Genomic DNA, 19,907 nt, shown 5'->3' with positions numbered 1-19,907 from the left:
CCGACAAGATGTTAGGAGGCATCCCATTACTTTTATGCCGGCCGGTGTGGCCGAGCGGTTCCACGCGCTACAGTCTGGAACCGCGCGAACGCTACGGTCGCACGTTCGATTCCTGCCTCGGGCATGGATGTGTGTGATGTCCTTAGGTTAGTTAGGTTTAAGTAGTTCTAAGTTCTAGGGGACTGATAACCTCAGATGTTGAGTCCCATAGTGCTCAGAGCCATTTGAACCATTTTTTTTACTTTTGTCAGCCCAATATAGCCTAATAGCTAAGCTGCAGCCTCATTCCCAATATTCGAACAACCTTTCCAGAGTAGTACTTTAGCTCGAATCTTCGGCATGCTCTAAACGTATCAGTTTTAATTAACATATTCAGATCAGTAGTTCATAATTGCCATTATCGCTTGCCACATCCGTATTGCGCTACCAACGTACGTAAAACGAAGTTGCCAATAGTGGCTTCGCTGGAATCAAACCCCGGTTCCTAAGACTTAGACAAGGGTATTCAAAATTGTAAGAATAGGACTACGTTAAAATGCTTACGTTTGACCCTTGGCAAGCGATTGGATACATACGTGTAAAGAATATTGGCGACTGCAGCCACTTATCTTACAGTTCGTATCCGCGGCTTGAAATTCAACTGAACATATTCTCGTGTGTCGGATAATGCACTTCATTTGTCACTGATCATTTAATTTGGGAGTGTATGACACAAATATTCAAGCGAGATCATTGGTAAAAGGATACTGACCTGATGTATCCAGAATAGAAAATCTCGTTAGGAATAGCCAGTGTAAGAATTTAAGCTCGTAATTTTGTTCCACTTCAAATGTTTCATGAAAGAAAGGTGGACATGGATATGAAAATTTCGTATACTACCGTCATAATGTTTTGCTAGTGGATGACGCAACATCTTTGCAGCGTTCTCGCTAAGGGACGAGACAGTAAGTAATCTGATCCTGTTTGTGGACGACAGCCCCGGGACCGAAAGAAAAGTGCAGTAGAGGAACGTAGCCACTCTGCCTGGAGGAACTATTGCCATAAGATGGGGCATCACATGCAGGAAAGAAAGGGTGTAGGTAGCCAATTCCGAGACAGGATCGGTAGTGGAGGCGCGAGAACGGAGTTCAAATGGTTCAAATGGCTCTGAGCACTATGGGACTTAACATCTGAGGTCATCAGTCCCCTAGAGCTTAGAACTACTTAAACCTAACTAACCTAAGGACATCACACTCATCCAAGCCCGAGGCAGGATTCGAACCTGCGACCGTAGCAGTCACGCGGTTCCGGACTGAAGCGCCTAGAACCGCTCGGCCACAACGGCCGGCGCGCGAACGGAGTACGAAGGCTAAACACTGTAGCATCTGGGGGTTATGGGCCACGAACCGCTTCCAGTTTTATGGGAGTTACAGCGCAGCAGTCGTGCATGCTATCCTAGTACTTCAAAATATAAATAACCTGTAGATCTTTGCAGTTTTGGTCATATTTTAGTTTGAACGGACAACCGGTTTCGTCTTTACAGCCGTTATTAGATCTTAAAAAAACAGAGACGCAGAGAACTAGCAGTTTACGACTGCGGGCCCTCTGTACTGCTGCTTTTTAAGATGTGATAATGGTTGTAAAACCGAAACCGGTTAGCCATTCAAATAAACTAACATTTGACCAACACTCCGAATTCTACAGTTTATTTGCATGTGTAGGTCACCAGTCTCCTTCAAAGATCAGAGAGACCTCACTTTGTGAATTGGCAGTACGCCGCTGTCTTTGACGGCTGGGGCCGAATGCTGCGACAGTGCCTGTTGGAAGCTACGACACTGCCTGTTGGAAGCTACGACACTCAGCTAAGTCGGAGCGGGGGGTCGTGGTGAGTGGATTCTAATTCGTAAGAAGTGAGTTTCAAAACCTACCTTCAGGCATTCAGAGTTCTCTTGGATTCCCCAGATCTCTTAATGGTAATGCGGGGTTGTTCATTAGAAACGGAGACTGTCTATTTCCATCACCATACTTGGCGCGTTTGAGCTTGATTTCCACCCCTAATGACGGCATCACCAACGGCAGTTAAGACTTACTTCTTGTTACTTTTAATGCTGCCAGGTAGCACATTAAACTGTCCTCGACTAAAAGTAATGGATATAGTTTGCGTACATTAACGATACAGATAGCCGTGCCGTGAGTGCATTTGCAGGAGCAACCGTGGATGATTGATATGGTATCGGACATGCTCGAACAAACAACTGACGTTTGACTGGGCACGAGTACAAGCGATATGCGAACTACTGACTAACTACAATCAGCTGTAGCTCTGCTTGAAAGCTGACGATTCCCTGAAATACACGTGGAAAATAGAGTTGAATCCTATCCCCGAGGAAGCTCTTGTTGTAATGAACAAATTTACTGTAACAATGCTCATACTGTATTTAAGGATATACAGGGTGCGCGAAATAAAACTGGCTCCGAAAATAATGCTAACGTTTCTATTCCCAACAGACCCGTTTCACGCTATTTTTCCAATAAGATTTGCATTTCAGTGTTTGCTGGAGGTTTTGCCGAAATACTTCCAGTCTTAAACTCTTGTGCAAACAGTTCCACACTCGTTTCCCACGAACACCCGACAACGAACGGAGGTTGTTTATAGTGAGCAGCACTATCACTATGTGTTGCATAAAATGGCTCTGAGCAGTATGGGACCTAACATCTATGGTCATCAGCGCCCTAGAACTTAGAACTTCTTAAACCTAACTAACAGCACACAACACCCAGCCATCACGAGGCAGAGAAATCCCCGACCCCGCCGGGAATCGAACCCGGGAACCCGGGCGTGGGAAGGGAGAACGCTACCGCACGACCACGAGATGCGGGCGATGTGTTGCATACAACAGGTCACCAAACACGTCTACTCCTCTCACTCGCACAAACATAACGGCACGGCTAAGTACGCAGCATAGGCAAGCGAGTGATGCAGGTGTATAGACATATAACCGCAACCGACGCTGCACCGAAATCACGGTTTCCAGTATTTTCTACGATTGATAGTTCTCCTTTTGCATCACTAAGGGTCAATTCATGTCAGTTCTAGAAATATTTTCGATGCAAGTTCTATATTGTCCATCCTGTAACAGCATTTATGCTGAATTATACGTTAAGCTAACAGTACAATAACTTATTTGATTATTACCATAGAGACCGTAATGATTTACCAAGTGGGTTGAAAACAAGCATTTAGTTTTCTGTTCACATGTTAGAACAACGGATAAAAATGTTACCAGATATTATTCAGCTTTAAAACAAGATGGTAACGTTCAGATGAAACTAAGAAGAAATTCAAGTAAGAAATAGCTGCTTAATAAACGAACTAAATCATACTGAACTGACTCAGTGCGACCGCGATAAAAGATTTAAGCGACAAGATCCGTCATTTGGATAGTGCCAACAGACGTCACTAGATCGCGAGGCGAGAGAAAGATAGAGTTGGACTCAATCGTGATCGCAGTCTTATTTGCTCATTACCTGCTACTGCTCGTACGTCAGTGGGTTTATAAGTTTGGAAAAAAAAACAATAAAATGTTTGTTTTGTAAACAAATCTTACTTCTCGACAACAGTCTCTTCTGAGGGGTATACACTTGGGTCAACGACCCTGCAGCTTTATCATCCCATAGGAAACGTAGGTTATGTTAAACACTGCAAAGAACGTGTTGACTGCAACTATCACTTCCTCATTTCATGAAAATTTCTTCCCAGCAAGCCAAAGTTTCAATTTAGGGAAGAAGTCACTTGGGGCTAAGTCTGGTGAATAGGGTGGATGAGGAGCCACTTCAAAGACCCGGTCACGCACTTCCGCCATTGTTCTCGTTGATTTGTGGGGTGGTGCGTTATCCTGATGAAACAGAACTTCTGTACGTGACAAGCTAGGGATTTTTTCAACCAACGCAAGTTTCAGACTATCCAACAATGAAGCGTTATAGAGTCCAGTTATAGCTCTGGCTTTTTCCAAGTAATCTTTTAGGTTTATTCCTTGGGAATCCCAAACAAAACAATGATCATCACCTTACCAGATGACTAAATGGTCTTTCGCTTTCTTGGCTACCGTTTCACCAACCTTTCTCCACTGTTTTGCCTGCCGTTTTGGCTCTTGGTGTGTAATTATGAATCCAGGTTTCAACAACATTCACATATCGGCGCAAAAAGTGTTGCACATTGCTGTGGTGTCACCGCCAGACACCACACTTGCTAGGAGGTAGCTTTTAAATTGGCCGCGGTCCGCTAGTATACGACGGACCCGCGTGTCGCCACTGTCAGTGATTGCAGACCGAGCGCCGCCACACGGCAGGTCTAGAGACAGATCCTAGCACTCGCCCCAGTTGTACAGCCGACTTTGCTGGCGAAGCTACACTGACAAATACGCTCTCATTTGCCGAGACGATAGTTAGCATTGCCTTCAGCTACGTCAATTGCTACGACCTAGCAAGGCGCCATTACCAGTATATTGAGATTGCACTTATGTATCATCAAGACCGATGTTCTCCAATTATGGAATAAAGTTAAGTATTACATCAACTACGTACTTTATTTGCTATATTAACTACTTTACACTGTTCCAGACCTCACGCAAGCCTGCGTGAGCTAAGCGCGTGCATTTCGGCATCCGGATGCTCTTTTGGTCGACTTTGAGCAATCACCGAACCCTCCTCGTACACAGCTTGAAGCCAAATCGCCTTGCAGGACATCATGCACTTGCGCAGGGGAGATGCCTACGTCCTCAGCAATCTCACAAACCTTTATTTGGCGGTCTTGCTTTGCCTCGCCAATGATTTCGTTAATGGTTTTCTTCGCGGTGACCCGAATTCGGCATCTGGAGCGCGCTTCGTATTCGATGCTTGTACGAACACTTTGAAATTCATTAGTCCAAAAGTAAACGGTCTTCAGTGAAGGTGCAGAGTCTGCGTGAACTTCCAGTTATGTTTTGATTTGCGCGCTAGTACGACCCTTCATATGAAAATGTGTAATAACAGCAGTAAATTCGGTTTTCTCCATTTTCATTCGCAGTTGACACACTGACAATTGAGACAGCTGTCAACAATGAACTGTAAGCTGTACATTGTTGACATTCTTTATGTGATCCTTGGAGTAATCAAGTTTACCAACCATGAAGGCGCACCAAAAAAATCCCAGTCTTCATGGAAATTTACTAGGCTTGTCAAACCACACTCGCATAACCTGAATCCTAAAACTGCTTGCAGTCAGCGTGCAACAGTTAATTGTGTTATTAAAATCCAAGTACATTAAAAACTCTAACGTAAGACACGTCGTAGAGAGAGTACCAACAGAAGCTGCTAGATCGCGGGGCGATCGAAAGGTGGAGCAGAGCCCGAAATTTCTCGGGTTGTGACGTAATCTGCTCTATCCGTCTGATCTCATGGAAAGAGGTTACTAAACAACAACGCCTACTAAACAGCATACAGCTCCAAAGCGCACCACTATCATGTAGGAACATATTTCACTTGGACGCTCTCTGAACGTTTGTACTTTAAAGTATATCTAGGAAAGTATGACATGCCGCAATCATAGTGCTACTTACACTTAACTATAACATAATTGAATAGGCTGATAGTCAGTGTAGTCCACGCCATCGTATTTTTTGAACTCACCGTTTTTATGTCATGAAATCTGCTACAAAAACGTGAGTGTGCATCTCTTTGTGTCCGCTCTATCTATCTGCTTTCTCCTTCGACCATAGATACTAGTAGACTGGCCTTGCTGTGCAGAAGCTATGGGACTAGTGTGGCTCCAACATAAACCACGTGACTGTTGGCAAAACGTGGCGGCATTTCAAATCAGCGGTCTGCCATCCTATGTTTGTATCGGATTTTCCCCACATTTCTCAATTGACTGCCAAACGCTTCCAACAAAAACTACTTTTTTATTTGTGAAAAATTATGCCAGAACTACATTTGACCTGGATTTGTTCAAAGTACCATTTATAAAATCTAACAAATACATCGAACGCCACTCTGGTGGGCAGCGGGACGAAATTACTATAAACTATCAATTATAGTAAAAAGTCGTTAAAATTCTTTTAAACAGTAAGAGTGGGCTCGTGTCAAAACTTTAAACATTGTATTCGCCACGTTTCGAGCTTTAGTCACTTATAAAAGAAAATGGGCTATGGGAATTATGTCAACTATAGGTGTCAAAATTGTTTACTTTAGGAGCAGATCCATTTTATAGTATCAATTTTAGGTGCACTTCAAAGGTTCAGTTCCCACTATTTTTACAAAAGTTTAAACTATCAGTTTAAAAAAAATGATATTTTAGATGAAAGGTGAGACTTTGCAGTTTCAGAAAATAATTTTGGAGCCTAGGTTTAAAAATGACAGACACTGTAAATACAAATTATAGATATACATTGTAAATAATAACTAACCTATCAAAACACTTCTCCGCGAAGTGCTTCGAGCAAAGGCGCGTATGTGCAAACGGCTTAAAGTTTTTCCGTTTCAGGGCCTGTATCCAAAGCTGCCTTCGGTTTTCATCCTTACGGAACCTATGAGTAGCAACGAGAAACGATTACACTTACTTCTGTAACCGAATTATCACAGATACTTTCCAAAATGTAATATCAGTCTGACTTTACAGGCATCACTTTCAACACTTTAATTTACGTGATACTCTATTTCAAGTGTAAAAAACATATAAAAGTCACTTCAGCAGATTTCAATAGACGCATCTGCACCATCTTAGACACACTTACACGTGAAATGTAATGCCATTTCCCCGACAAAACGCTGAGTACAGCCATAAGCGCAACACGAAACAACCATGTTTTGCCAACATTCACGTGACTTCAGCCCAGAGATGTTGGAGCCACGAAAATGACGTCAGGGCCAGTCTATTATATTTATGGTCGAAGGCTTTCTCTGTTTTCATTTATTTCAAGACAACTGAACACGAGACGGGGGCGGGAATAAAACTGCTCAAGTGAGCGCGTAATCGATAGTAAAGAATACTTGACGAGGAAAAATAAGATGAAAACGTTACGTAAATCCGCTTTGCTATATTGAAAGAGTTACGCTGCAGCCAGTGGAAGTGTGATCTACTACAAGATTAGGTTCGAGGTACACCTATTAATACCGAACACGACAAAATAAAAACCACATCTGGATTCGAACCCTCAGTCCAAAGACAATCTACATCTACTACGCTGCAATTCGCTGCAAGTCGCAGAGAGTTCTTCGAACCGGCTTCAGACTATCTGTCTACAGTTGCACTCTCTAACAGGGCGTGGGAAAAATAGCAATTAAATCTTTCTGTAGGAAGTCTGATTTCTCTTATTCTATTACGATAATGATTTCTCCCTGTATAGATTGGCGACAATCACATATTTTCCCATTCATAGCAGAAAGTTGATGACTGAAATTTTGTGAACAGATCTCGCCACAACGCAAAACGCTTTTGTTTTAATGATCGCCAATCCACCTCATTTATCATTTCCATGACACTTTCTCCTCTATTTCGCGATAATACAGAATGAGCTGTCCTTCTTTGGAGTTTTTTGATGTCTATTGTTAATCCTATTTGATAGGGATCCCATGCCAATATCGTAATAAACTGAAGATCGAAATAAAATACAGATAAAAAAGTCTTGATATTCATATGTTAATAATAAACGAACGAGCTAAAGTTGTGTCCGGTTTTCGTATTGTTGTATTACATCTGTTTTCTGCATTCGCTTTGTTGTAGTGAGTCCCGCTAGCTTCATCGAATGTAATCTTCAGTAACAACGCAATCTTTAGTGATGGTAACTGTTCCCAGAGGTCTCCGTACACAGGAGAAGCTTTCCTTAGTGGGTAATCCACACACGGACACCGACCTCTCCCCCCACCCCCGTCACCCCACCCCGTCCACCCACGCACCAGATGCAGCTGCACGGCAAACACTACGCTCAGAACTTTGTGTACTGATAGATCACGCCTTGCTCTGTCCGTTGTTCCAACTTGGCATTTCGCTAACTGAGCGCTGAGATCTTAATTGCTGTCTGTCTGCCGTGCAGGCACGTGAAATCACTCATTGTCTGGAACGGTCCACGGTCCCGGCAGAGATCAGTCGTTCGCCTTGGATTGGTCTATAGTGTGAAGCAACTTTTATTACTTTTACTACTGATTATGACGTAGTAACCAGCTTTCCATTTATGTAATGAACTTCGGAGAGCTGCCGACATTGCTCAGTAACGGCACAAATGAATAATTATTTTAAACCCACACAGGCAATCTCAGTAACCTCCTCCGCCCTCCTCCCCTCCCCTCCACCCTACCCTATCTCATATACAGGGTGGTCAGAAACAGTTTGGAAGGTTGAAAGAATGTTGTAGGGTAGGCAAGACAGGCAACGAAATGCTATAATTCTGTAAGGAGCAGCCCGAGTTCGTTGGTCCCCTGCACTAAAATACTCAGGAAGTATTCTTGAATAAATTCTGAAAGTTAGTCGTTAGAGTTCTGGTTTACCCTGTAAATTCACGTGCGGGCTCTCAGAGTAAATCCGACCCTCGTGTCCCCTGAAGTCAACCGATAAGCTTTGCAGGGCAGGTGAGGGATTGGCGGGTATTGTTCATCAGACTTGCAGCTGTGTTGATGAGTCTTGCCACTACTTCCTCTCCTGCGCCTATCTGTTCACCTCAAGAGTACCACCTGCACCAAACTTCCTCGATTATTTGTAGGACGCATTCCAATTTCTGTCTTCCCCTACAGTTTTAACCCCTATGGCTCCCTTTTGTGTAGCAGAAGCTATCATTCGACCCCTTCTCCCACTCACTCCTCTCCGTCAGTTACTTACGATTGTACGGTACTGGAAAAACACTGCCTCGCTCTCTTACGCCATTTTTAATCTGAGCTCTTCTCTTTTGGTCTCTCAGTCTTATTGTTCCCGTTTAGTTCTCTTACAGGTTAACCATCTCCCTCAAGTATACATCTATTTTTCTGAGAATTTCAAACAACTAGAACTACTTTACGCAGAAGAACATGTTTTCTAGTTCGACGAATCCTATGGAAATGTATTTTCGTAAGTCTTGACTCTGATAACGAGTGCAGCCTCAGAGAGCGCCTTTCTTGTGTCTCTGTCTTCCTTGAAGCAAAACTGATCGTTATTTTATAGATCCACAATTTTCTGTCTATATGAAGATGGTAGCTGTTCTTTCGGACATGTCCGAAAGAACAGATACCGTCTTCATGTAGTTAAGGCTAACCGGCCATTGACCTTATTCTTCTGTGCGGATGCACACACATTGCCCGAACGCTTACGGGACTCGGTAAGATTATCTGCCGCGTGCAATGAGTGTAATGGGCAGGGGCACCACGAATGTAGTGTGTGGACATTAAGTTGGGAATATGGGTCTCACGGGGAGCGTGCAAGGCATAAATCCGCGCAGTCGCACTATCGTCTGTGCCCTCGGTGGCTCAGATGGATAGAGCGTCTGCCATGTAAGCAGGAGATCCCGGGTTTGAGTCCCGGTGGGGGCACACATTTTCAGCTGTCCCCGTTGATACACAGGGTGAGTCACCTAACATTACCGATGGATATATTTCGTAAACCACATTAAATACTGACGAATCGATTCCACAGACCGAACGTGAGGAGAGGGGCTAGTGTAATTGGTTAATACAAACAATAAAAAAATGCACGGAAGTATATTTTTAACACAAACCTACGTTTTTTTAAATGGAACCCCGTTAGTTTTGTTAGCACATCTGAACATATAAACAAATACGTAATCATTGCCGTTTGTTGCATTGTAAAATGTTCATTACATCTGGAGATATTGTAACCTAAAGTTGACGCTTGAGTACCACTCCTCCGCTGTTCGATCGTGTTTATCGGAGAGCACCGAATTACGTAGGGATCCAAAGGGAACGGTGATGGACCTTAGGTACAGAAGAGACTGGAACAGCACATTACGTCCACATGCTAACACCTTTTTACTGGTCTTTTTCACTGACGCTCATGTACATTACCATGAGGGGTGAGGTACACGTTCGACGGGCGTTTCATAGAACGTGGAGGACGCATAAATTGGCCAGCCCGTTCTCCTGTTCTTACACCTCTGGACTTCTTTCTGTGGGGTACGTTAAAGGAGAATGTGTACCGTGATGTGCCTACAACCCCAGAAGATATGAAACAACGTATTGTGGCAGCCTGCGGCGACATTACACCAGATGTACGGCGGCATGTACGACATTCATTACGCCAGAGATTGCAATTGTGTGCAGCAAATGATGGCCACCACATTGAACATCTATTGGCCTGACATGTCGGGACACACTCTACTCCACTCCGTAATTGAAAACGGAAACCACGTGAGTATCGTTCCCTTTGGATCCCTACGTAATTCGGTGCTCTCCGATACACACGATCGAACAGCGGAGGAGTGGTACTCAAGCGTCAACTTTAGGTTACAATATCTCCGGATGTAATTAACATTTTACAATGCAACTAGCGGCACTGATTACGTATTTGTTTATATAATCAGATGTGCTAACAAAACTAACGGGGTTCCATTTAAAAAAACGTAGGTTTGTGTTAGAAAACATACTTCCGTGCATTTTTTTAAGGTTTGTATTAACCAATTACACTAGCCCCTCTCCTCACGTTCGGTCTGTGGAATCGATTCGTCAGTATTTGATGTGGTTTACGAAATATATCCATCGGTAACGTTAGGTGACTCACCCTGTGTAACGTTGTTGCATTAATTTGCTATGACAGTGGTGCTGATTGACAATAAAAGCCGTTTAAAAGCTATGAGCTATCTGGGGAAGTTACCCTTGCATTACTGCGCAACTGTTTCACCAGGTATCCAGTCTAGCTTACCAAATTCCCAACCAGACTAACGTTAATTATAATCTTTTAATAGTCATACGACAACCTGTGATATATATATATATATAAAAGAGAATTTAAATGAAAATAAATAAATCAGTTTATATTTGGAAATTTATTTTAACATTGATCATTGAAATTTCAGCATATTAAACGTGAGTCATAACTAAGCTGGTGCCTTATTTAGGACTGTGAAAATGTGAGTTTGTAATCTTACGGAACACATCAAATATGGAGCCAAGATTGGGAGACTGCATACAACACTGCATTCATAAAATAACACACGAAGAACGTTGAAACATATGCAAGAGGAAATTAACCACAACCAACCGATTCAATTTTCAACCAAAGAAGTTACGTTCGTAGCACAATCCTGTCCGTCATGTAATTACCACACACTGGTATACTAAATTCATACTAACTCTCTGTGAAATCTTCCTGAAAAGAATAGCTGAGGGCTGCTTTGATGATTACACCACACGCTTCACGTCGTCAACTTGGTTTACACAAAGCGTGTAACTCCACAATAATTTTGATAATTGAAATAAATTAGATCGAAAAGCAATTTACAAAAGAAAAACCTCGAACTGGTTACTAACGTCTTACTATTAACCTGATGGGTCAAACAATTATATAAACACGTGGTAGTGGTCTCACAAAAGTACACCCCACGTGGGTTGAACATAAAGAAAAGTTGCTATATTGAAAAATATTGTCAAGACGAGATGTTATAATCTCACGCACACTCGCATTTAAGATTGATGATCTTAGTTAGAGTTACTGATCAACACGTGGTTCCACTTTACTCACAAAGTAGTGACAAAGCAACTACTGGAAAATATTCTGAACTTCACACTCGAAATACACTGCGTTGCAATTTAAGATAACATTAGATATTTTAGAGCTAAACCTGATATAAAGGTGATTAAATTTTCAGTTGGGCTGAACTTAAGAAATCCATCGTCCTACGGACTTGCAGACACGCGCTTAGCCGGAGATCTTACCACTTCAGACGCTCGCCACGGACAGACTGACCTGGTCCCTTCCTGAGGGTGGCTCACAAATACAAACGGAAGTGGCCAGAGGGGCAGCTTCCTATACCAACATGACAAGGGACGGACAGGACCATACTAAGGATAGAAACCTCTTTGCTTTTAGAAAGCATAGCTACCTGTTCCGACGTTGGTCCTACTGTTCTCTAGCAGACAGGCTTGTCTGCTACCCTCTAGCATCCAACTAGAAATAGATTTGCTCATTCATCCTCTCACACAGAAGGGAAGGGGGATGACAGTATCTTATCATATACAGTATATAAAAGAAAGCGGATGTAGGTTCCGTATGAGACTGTGACATGAATTACATATAAACTGTGTTTTAAAGTGTAGTAGTGTGACTATCGTTCTTGTTTATGTGTAAAAGTAACACGTTCCACTACTCAGTCTCCTCCCAGATAGTCAGAAACGCCACAGTACATTTAGAAGAGGAATTTATGCCGTAAATGACAACAGATTTAAGAAATCAAACATGAAAGGAATCCAACAGAGACCTTTCACCTGTATATCGACGCCTGTCTTGATTTAATTATCATTTCATTTTCTGCCTATTTATGTATACCTTACTCTTGTCAGCAACTCGAGTGCAACAGGTGTCAAGCAGATTGTGTGATAGTTGTCACATTTATCTGCCCTTGTTGTCTTCGTATTATGTGATGATGATGATGATGATGATGTTTGGTTTGTGGGGCGCTCAACTGCTTCAGGTGGTGTGAATCATATATTCCCAAGGTCCGATGGTATTTCTATACCACCATAGATTCTATAGCCGCGCGGTCTAGAGTGACTTGTCATGGCCCGTGCGGCTCCCCCCTCCCCCGCCCCCCCTCCCCCCCGCCCCCCATCGGAGGTTCGAGTCCTCCCTCGGGCATGAGTGTGTGTGTTGCCCACAGCGTAAGTTACTTTAAGTTAGATTAAGCAGTGTGTAGAATTAGAGACTGAGGACATCAGCAGTTTGGTCCCATAAGACCGTACCAAAAATTTCCAAATTTCTATATAGGAGCTTCAATAACCGTTTAGTTGTCATTTACCCCAGCAATTTTAGAAATTCCAAGGGAATGTTATGTATCTTTTAGGTTTATTTGGTCACACGTTATCACAAGCCCTTCCAGCTTCTAACACTACTACTGGATCCGCTATGTCTTCCATGACAACAGAGCGAGGTGGCGCAGTGGCTAGCACACTGGACTCGCATTCGGGAGGACGACGGTTCAATCCCGCGTCCGGCCATCCAGATTTGGGTTTTCCGTGATTTTCCTAAATCGCTCCAGGCAAATGCCGGGATGGTTCTTGTGAAAGGGCACGGCCGACTTCCTTCCCCGTCCTTCCTTAATCCTATGAGACCGATGACCTCGCTGTCTGGTCTCTTTCCCCAAACAACCAACCAACCAACCAGAGCGTTTACCGACGACCCGACAGTCGACATCGAAGGACGTGTACCATCTGCTTCTTCGACAGATCGCCCGGAATAGGGTGGAACGCAAACATCCAGCTGTTCATTGGCACGTGGTGTGGCGCACGGTCCACCACCCCCACCTACCTACATCAGTCAGATCAACATGGTACATTGTCGTCAACCGAAAATACCCTACAAATGATAAAAAGTACGCAATACATTTGGCGGATTCGCCCTTGTGTCGTTTTTCCTTTTGTATATGCTCAATCAGTCTTCCCGACAACAATTTCCTCTTCAGTTTCTTCAATTTTTCCTGCAGCCATTTAGCTTCCGCTCCGCTGCCAATCGTATTTATTTCAGTCCTATGTGAGCTCCATTACTGTACTCCCTTATTTTACTGAATATTTTTGTATTTAAATGACTTACATTACTGTACTTCCTTCTTTTACTGAATATTTTTGTATTTACTTCTTCTGTCAATCAATTGAAATACTGTTTTCCTGTTACGCAAGTCTTTTTCGCATTTACCTTCTTTGTAACTGTAACTGCCAACTTCTGCCATTACTCTTTGTGGGGATGTCCACTCCTCTTCATCTGAACTTCTGCTGTAATATTAATTACCGCTTTATCTACTGCCTCAGAGAATTTCAAAAGCTCATCATCATTCCCCAAATCTTCAGAATTCCTCTTCTTTAGCCACTGATTCTTCTTGATATTCCCTTGAACTTCAGCCTATTCTTCATCATCACTAAATTTCATCTGAGGCTGCCTGCTCCTGGATATGTCTTACAATCTATTATCTCTTTCTCACTTTTATATAGTATAGCTTACATCTACCACTGTCTCCAGGCCTCTTTCGAATAAATATACCACCTCCTGTCGTGATTATCGAAAAGTCCATTTGCTGTTACTAGCTGAAATGAATAAACTGCCCAAATAATCAGCGTTTTGATACGCAATATACTAAATCGAGCTACTAAAATAACAGAAAGAAACAGACGTACAGTAGTTATGAGATGACTGTCTTGACATGGTCTGAATTGAAGTCCTAGTCAAGCGCACACTCATACCTTCTCCGTCAGTCCGTCTTCCTTTAACTTAGTTTGTCACCTAGAAACAACATTGACTGATTTGAGTAATCTGTTATCTGCAACGTTATCGTGTCATTGTTAGCGAAATCCAAGACATTAGTGTGTCATTAAAGGGGGCTTCTGAAAGTTGGTGTTATAACAGCTAATTTCTTGTCATCTTGCAGGTACAATGAACGACAAGTACAAGACGATAACACCCGTGTAGCTAAGAAAGAACGAAGAGCTATCACAAATTTTGCATTGCGTCAGTGTCCATGTTGGCGGGATATGTAGATACTCCTGTGAAGTGTTACGGGAAACCAGAAATTTTATAGCTGGGCTAAATTCGTATTTCTTTAGTACCTTTGAGAATGCACGTTATTTTGCAGTGTCTTAAAAGTATTTGCAAGTTATTGGCGATTCACTTCTCGTGTACCCTTCATTGCAGCGCAGTGTAGCTCCTTGTCGGACTAGCACTACTGGTTCATCGTAACGTAAAGAAGTTTACTAAATTAACGCGCAGGAAGAGTCAAATTAATTAGGTTAAATCTGTGTGTTGAACTGAGCTTTAAATTCGTAGACGCGAGGCTGGACTCACGACATCGAGTGACTGTTCTGCTCCATGCTTTTAAGCCTCGACTAACAAGCTATGCTGAAACGAGACTGTGAACGATAACTTGACGAACGCCTTAAACTGGTTTCTCGCCGAGAGCCCTCTCTCGGCAGCGAACGCTTATTGACAGGGACCTTTCTTGTCAGATTACAACAGACAGGAACTCAAGACTTCGATACAACTTTTTCTTATTTCAGCGGTATATAAAGTATTGATGTCAGATTAGACGTGTTTACGGAACGCTCTCATTTCATTAGGCCGTTATACAGGCAACACCTGACGTCGAGACGACGTAATTCGTGTTTCCCAAAATCCACCAGATGGTGATTGTTTATCAGAAAGATACGCATAAATTTGTTTTACATTTCGGCAGGTGTGCGCTGAGTGCTAACTCAGGCACGGCATGATCTTCTGCCGATAGCGTCGCTTCCACTCCTCTCGTAGGATGCCAGGGTACTCAAGTTCCAGAGGCAACAGCATGGGCCATCAGCAGGAAATTATTTTCTAGCACAGCAAAGTAAAAGGATATTTTAGAAAATACGATCACGTGATCTGCTCCTACAATGTGAACAGAGAAGACATGCATTATTAGGTGTCGAAAGCCAGAAGCTGTAACCATGTAACTTCAACAGAGAGTGAATAGACGCTGTTCCTCTGCCTTCTGGCACTTGCAAGAGCTGGCAAACGTCGCGATGCTGGATGCGCATGTTTCCTGTCAGTTCATACCACAAGACACGATCCATCACCAGTTTGTGCTTCAAGCTGATTTCCCAAATAGAAGTGATAGTGGTGGTGGTGGTGGTGGTGGTGGTGGTGGTGGTGGAGATGAAGATGACGACGATGACAGGTAATGGGCGCTAGGCGGGACTCTTATTAGCACCTTTACTAAAACGTTCTATAGCAAACGTCGTTAATATATCCATAACGCAAACTTTGGTAGCTTAAAATAATAATTAAAACCTCATCCTCTCTCAACCAACTTCACAGACATTCATACACATATTCATTCTCAGGTACCAATAGAATCAATCATTTTAAAAAGACAAAAAAGAATACGCCAACTGAAAGATGTGTTTTTTTTTCACTGTTTTGGAAGGCAGCATGTTCTGCGCTATGATAATTATGACCTTGCTATAAAGTTTTATTGCTTAGTACGTTGAACTCTGCAAGGTCGTTAGCCAAGTGACCATGAAACAACCCACAGCAAAGTTGCAATCCTAGGGGAAACCGACCCAACTTTCCCTTGATCAAAAACAAATCTATAATCATACAAGATGAGCGAGTGCAATGCTCTTTACCTTCATTGAATAACAAGCAACGGATAGTTGAGTTCGGCCGCTGTGGACAACAGTAACACCGTCACAGTGAGAATAAAAAACGTAGGGCAACAACAGGTTACGTTTATTGTCGCTGGATCGCGTAATCATGGAACAGCGTAGGATAAGCAAAGTATCTCGAAATTTAAGTGAAGTCTCCTTAAAACGGATTTTTATTTGCTCTAATTGATAGATGGAAAAAATTCACAAGTTGACAGAGAGCAAAGTTCTCTAAAAACCTCATTGAATTTACACAAAATGATGCGTATCCTGAGTGAAGGCATCGAATTATATGGAAGACCGGACGGATAAATCGCAGCAAGATATCCTTACCTGGACAGCTCACGAATCCGAAGTTAATGAGTCAAAATCGGACATTAAAAGTCAAATCAGAACAAGTAAGCAGCGAGCTGCTCAGAACTACCGCAGATTGGCACTTACATTTCCCCAAAATCCGCAAAGCTTGCGCCCATCAGCATTATTCTGCAGCTGACACACGAACAGCCACGAATCTTAGTTCTCCCTCCTCAATTCTCTGCTTTCAAAAACGCTCTACGTGGAAGAAACCTCTCAGTGATAGTGTCAATATAACGGACGGGAATTCCGCTTATTTCACGAAAAAAAAACAGGGGAACGCAGCGGAAACTTCCCAATCTTGATGTAAAAAAATGCACATTAACAAACACAAGATTGGTTTTCTCGGCAAATGGAACAGACTTTCTCACGATGACCGGACGGCGCTGTGGGCTCTCGCCCTGTGATGTTTGCGCAGAAAAGGCAAAAATGTCACGCTCTATTATTCCCTGCGGGAGGCAATAGCGGCATGGTGCGTGCTCTCAGTGAGGACAGGTGCCGGCTATGTTCAGAAAATCACGGAGCAGGCCACAGCTCCATATTTGCCAAAACTGCCCATCTCCCTGATGCGGCTCGCCGCTCATGATGATATTCACTAACTGTCTTCCGTTGACAAACGAGAAAGTGAGACCAAATCGGATTAGCCCCCCCTCCTTTTATTTATTTATTTATTTTTTTATTTTTTTGCAGTCAAATCGTTCTTAGTTGACTATACACAAACAGGGGCCTAGACCCAATGCAGTTTTTGAATCACAACCGGTTTTCATTTTTCGCTTGGAATATTAAGCTCTGTAGAACTTTTATGACTAAACAAATGTCATTATTTTTATTTTATTAATATTAATTTGAAGGCCTTCTTCACTCCATGTGCCGCTATCACGACCAAACCCGTATCCATCAAATATTCCGACAAAGGGTCAACGGAGGAACGGAATATAATCCGTGGGCTTTGATCAATGACGTCGTGTTTTAGTCGTAGATATTGATCTCGTTATTTTCGAGCCATAGATAACATACCGTTTATCTTTGATGGCGAAACGTCCTCATTGTGAATTGAAAAAAATGAATGTGTTTTTCAGAGACGGGGCTAGATATTGTGTACGATTTTTGTCGTTTGTCTTAATTTAAATCATTTGTTCGTTCCAATTCCTTAGCAACTTATTTTCATTCATAGTGAGTTTGAGACACTTTGGAAGAATTTTTTTTTCATTATGGACACATTTTCATTTTTGGTATTCGTCTGTAGGTATGGATTTATTTATTCCCATGAACATGGACGACTTTGAAGGAGGCTTTAGGTGTAGATAAGTTGTCAACCATTCGGTTTTTGCAATTATGTGGTCCTACTGCTGATTATGTTCGATGTCGTGAGTGCGGCAAACATATGGGCGTGATGAGTGTCAGCGCATCGCATTCATGGTTTACACATATGGAGGTGTACCAAAGATCGATTATGGCGTTCAGTTCGAAGAGGAACATGGTTTGAGAAGTCGAAGCTGGCCTTGAGAGTTATCATGAAAATAACATATCGTTGGTGTTTGAAGTACGTTGTGTGGTTGCGTGTACATGAATCTTGTGTGACTGAGCGTGCAGGTCTTGATGGTATTCTTTTTGTAGTGAAGTCTGTGGGGACTATATAAAGTGTAGGGGGGCCTTTGGGGAGGGGGGCATTGTCGAAACTGATGAATCCGCTTTTGGGGAAACGGAGTGCAAAAGGGGGGAACCTGCTGTGGGATTGCAAGTTTGGGGGAGCGATAATTTCGACGTTGTTTTCAAAGTGGTTCCTAATCGAACGAACATTTGATTTAATTAATTAAGGATTATTTGGCCGAAGGTTATGTAGTAATTTCAGATGGGTTTTCTTCCTATAAGGATTGGGGAATAGAGGCGTTCAACACCTTGTGGTGTATCATAACACTGAAATGAAATGAGGGTTTAGGAGGCGCCTTAGGGGGCAGGTCCAGCCGCCTTGGTGCAGGTCTTACTACATTCGACGCCACATTGGGCGACCTGCACTCCGGATGGGGATGAAATGAAGATAACACAACACCCAGTCCCTGAGCGAAGAAAATCGACGACCCAGCCGGAAATCGAACCCGCGCCTCTTAGGATGGCAGTCCGTCACCCTGACCAATCAGCTATCAGAAGTTCAGCTTATGAGGCTTGTATCTGTAGTATAGAGGGTTATCGGGGAGCCATAAAGTCTGTTGTAGGGAGGGTAAAACGACGCATTTCGACACTCCAGAGCCATTTAGATGAATATTCCTGGAGGCAAAGTGTACCGCATACATATTTCCTTTTTGTTTTCTTAAACATGTTGGGTAAATGTAAGTATTTCATGTTGGGATGGGGAGTGGGGGTATACGATACTTTTGGAAAAGGGTAGATTTTGGGGGACGATTCAGGTATTAATTTGGAGTTTTTCGGTTTGTTGCATCTTTCTTCATTTTATTATGTTAGGTAATGTTTTTTCCGGGCGGAGTTTGTGTATGCTAAGTTTAGAGTCTTATTTTTATGTTATATTGAATTTGTCTTATGTCATATATTTCTTTATCTTACCATATTGTTCTCCGTTGTCTTTGAATTCGTCAACTGAAGTACGGGACACAAATCTTACAGTTGTAACTTTTTTTTCGGCTTCGCTAGAACTAATATCCTATTCTTCAGTTGATCTATATAGGTCAGCTGAAGTAAGGTATGCAAATTTTACGTATGTCGGTACGTTCGCTTCGATAGCATTAGTATCGACTGTAAAATATAGTAGTACTAGCGAAGGCGAAAAAAGCGACAACTGCAAAGCTTTTATCCCGTACTTCAGTTGAGCCACATTGGTCAACTGAAGAGTAAGATACTAGAGCTAGAGAAGGAGAGAAAATCGACATGTGTTAAATTTGTATCCTGTACTGCAGTTAACCTATACAGATCAACTGAAGTTCGGGACACAACTAATCCATGTCAACTGAGGTAGTCCATATTAACATTACTTCTGCCCCCCCCCCCCCTTTGTTTCCACTAGTATCTTATTCTTCAGTTGAGAAAAAGTCAACCGAAGAATACGATATACCTAAAATTACGTTCGAAATATGGACGTACGTGATATACGTACACCATCTGGTTTCTCTGTCCCACATTCCTTTGTTTCTCAACATTCGCCTATGCTGTTAAATCTGTGCAATACATCATCTGGCCGGCCAGTGTGGCCGATCGGTTCTAGGCGCTTCAGTCTAGAACCGCGCGACCGC

General features: G+C 42.6%; 1 protein-coding gene and 1 non-coding gene across 3 annotated transcripts in view; both read left to right on the top strand.

Moving 5' to 3' along the window:
* LOC126162400 (extracellular sulfatase SULF-1 homolog) overlaps positions 1 to 19,907 on the top strand; it is a 782,309-nt gene that overhangs the window by 199,878 nt on the left and 562,524 nt on the right. The gene's annotated exons all lie outside the window — the stretch shown is intronic.
* Positions 9,436 to 9,510, top strand: Trnat-ugu (transfer RNA threonine (anticodon UGU)). Its single transcript has one exon. It is a non-coding gene; the product is annotated as a tRNA-Thr (tRNA).

The sequence above is a fragment of the Schistocerca cancellata genome, chromosome 2, assembly GCF_023864275.1.
Source record: "Schistocerca cancellata isolate TAMUIC-IGC-003103 chromosome 2, iqSchCanc2.1, whole genome shotgun sequence".
NCBI lineage: Eukaryota > Metazoa > Arthropoda > Insecta > Orthoptera > Acrididae > Schistocerca > Schistocerca cancellata.
The sequence above is the reverse complement of the archived record's forward strand: the minus strand, read 5'-3'. Positions and strand labels throughout refer to the sequence as shown.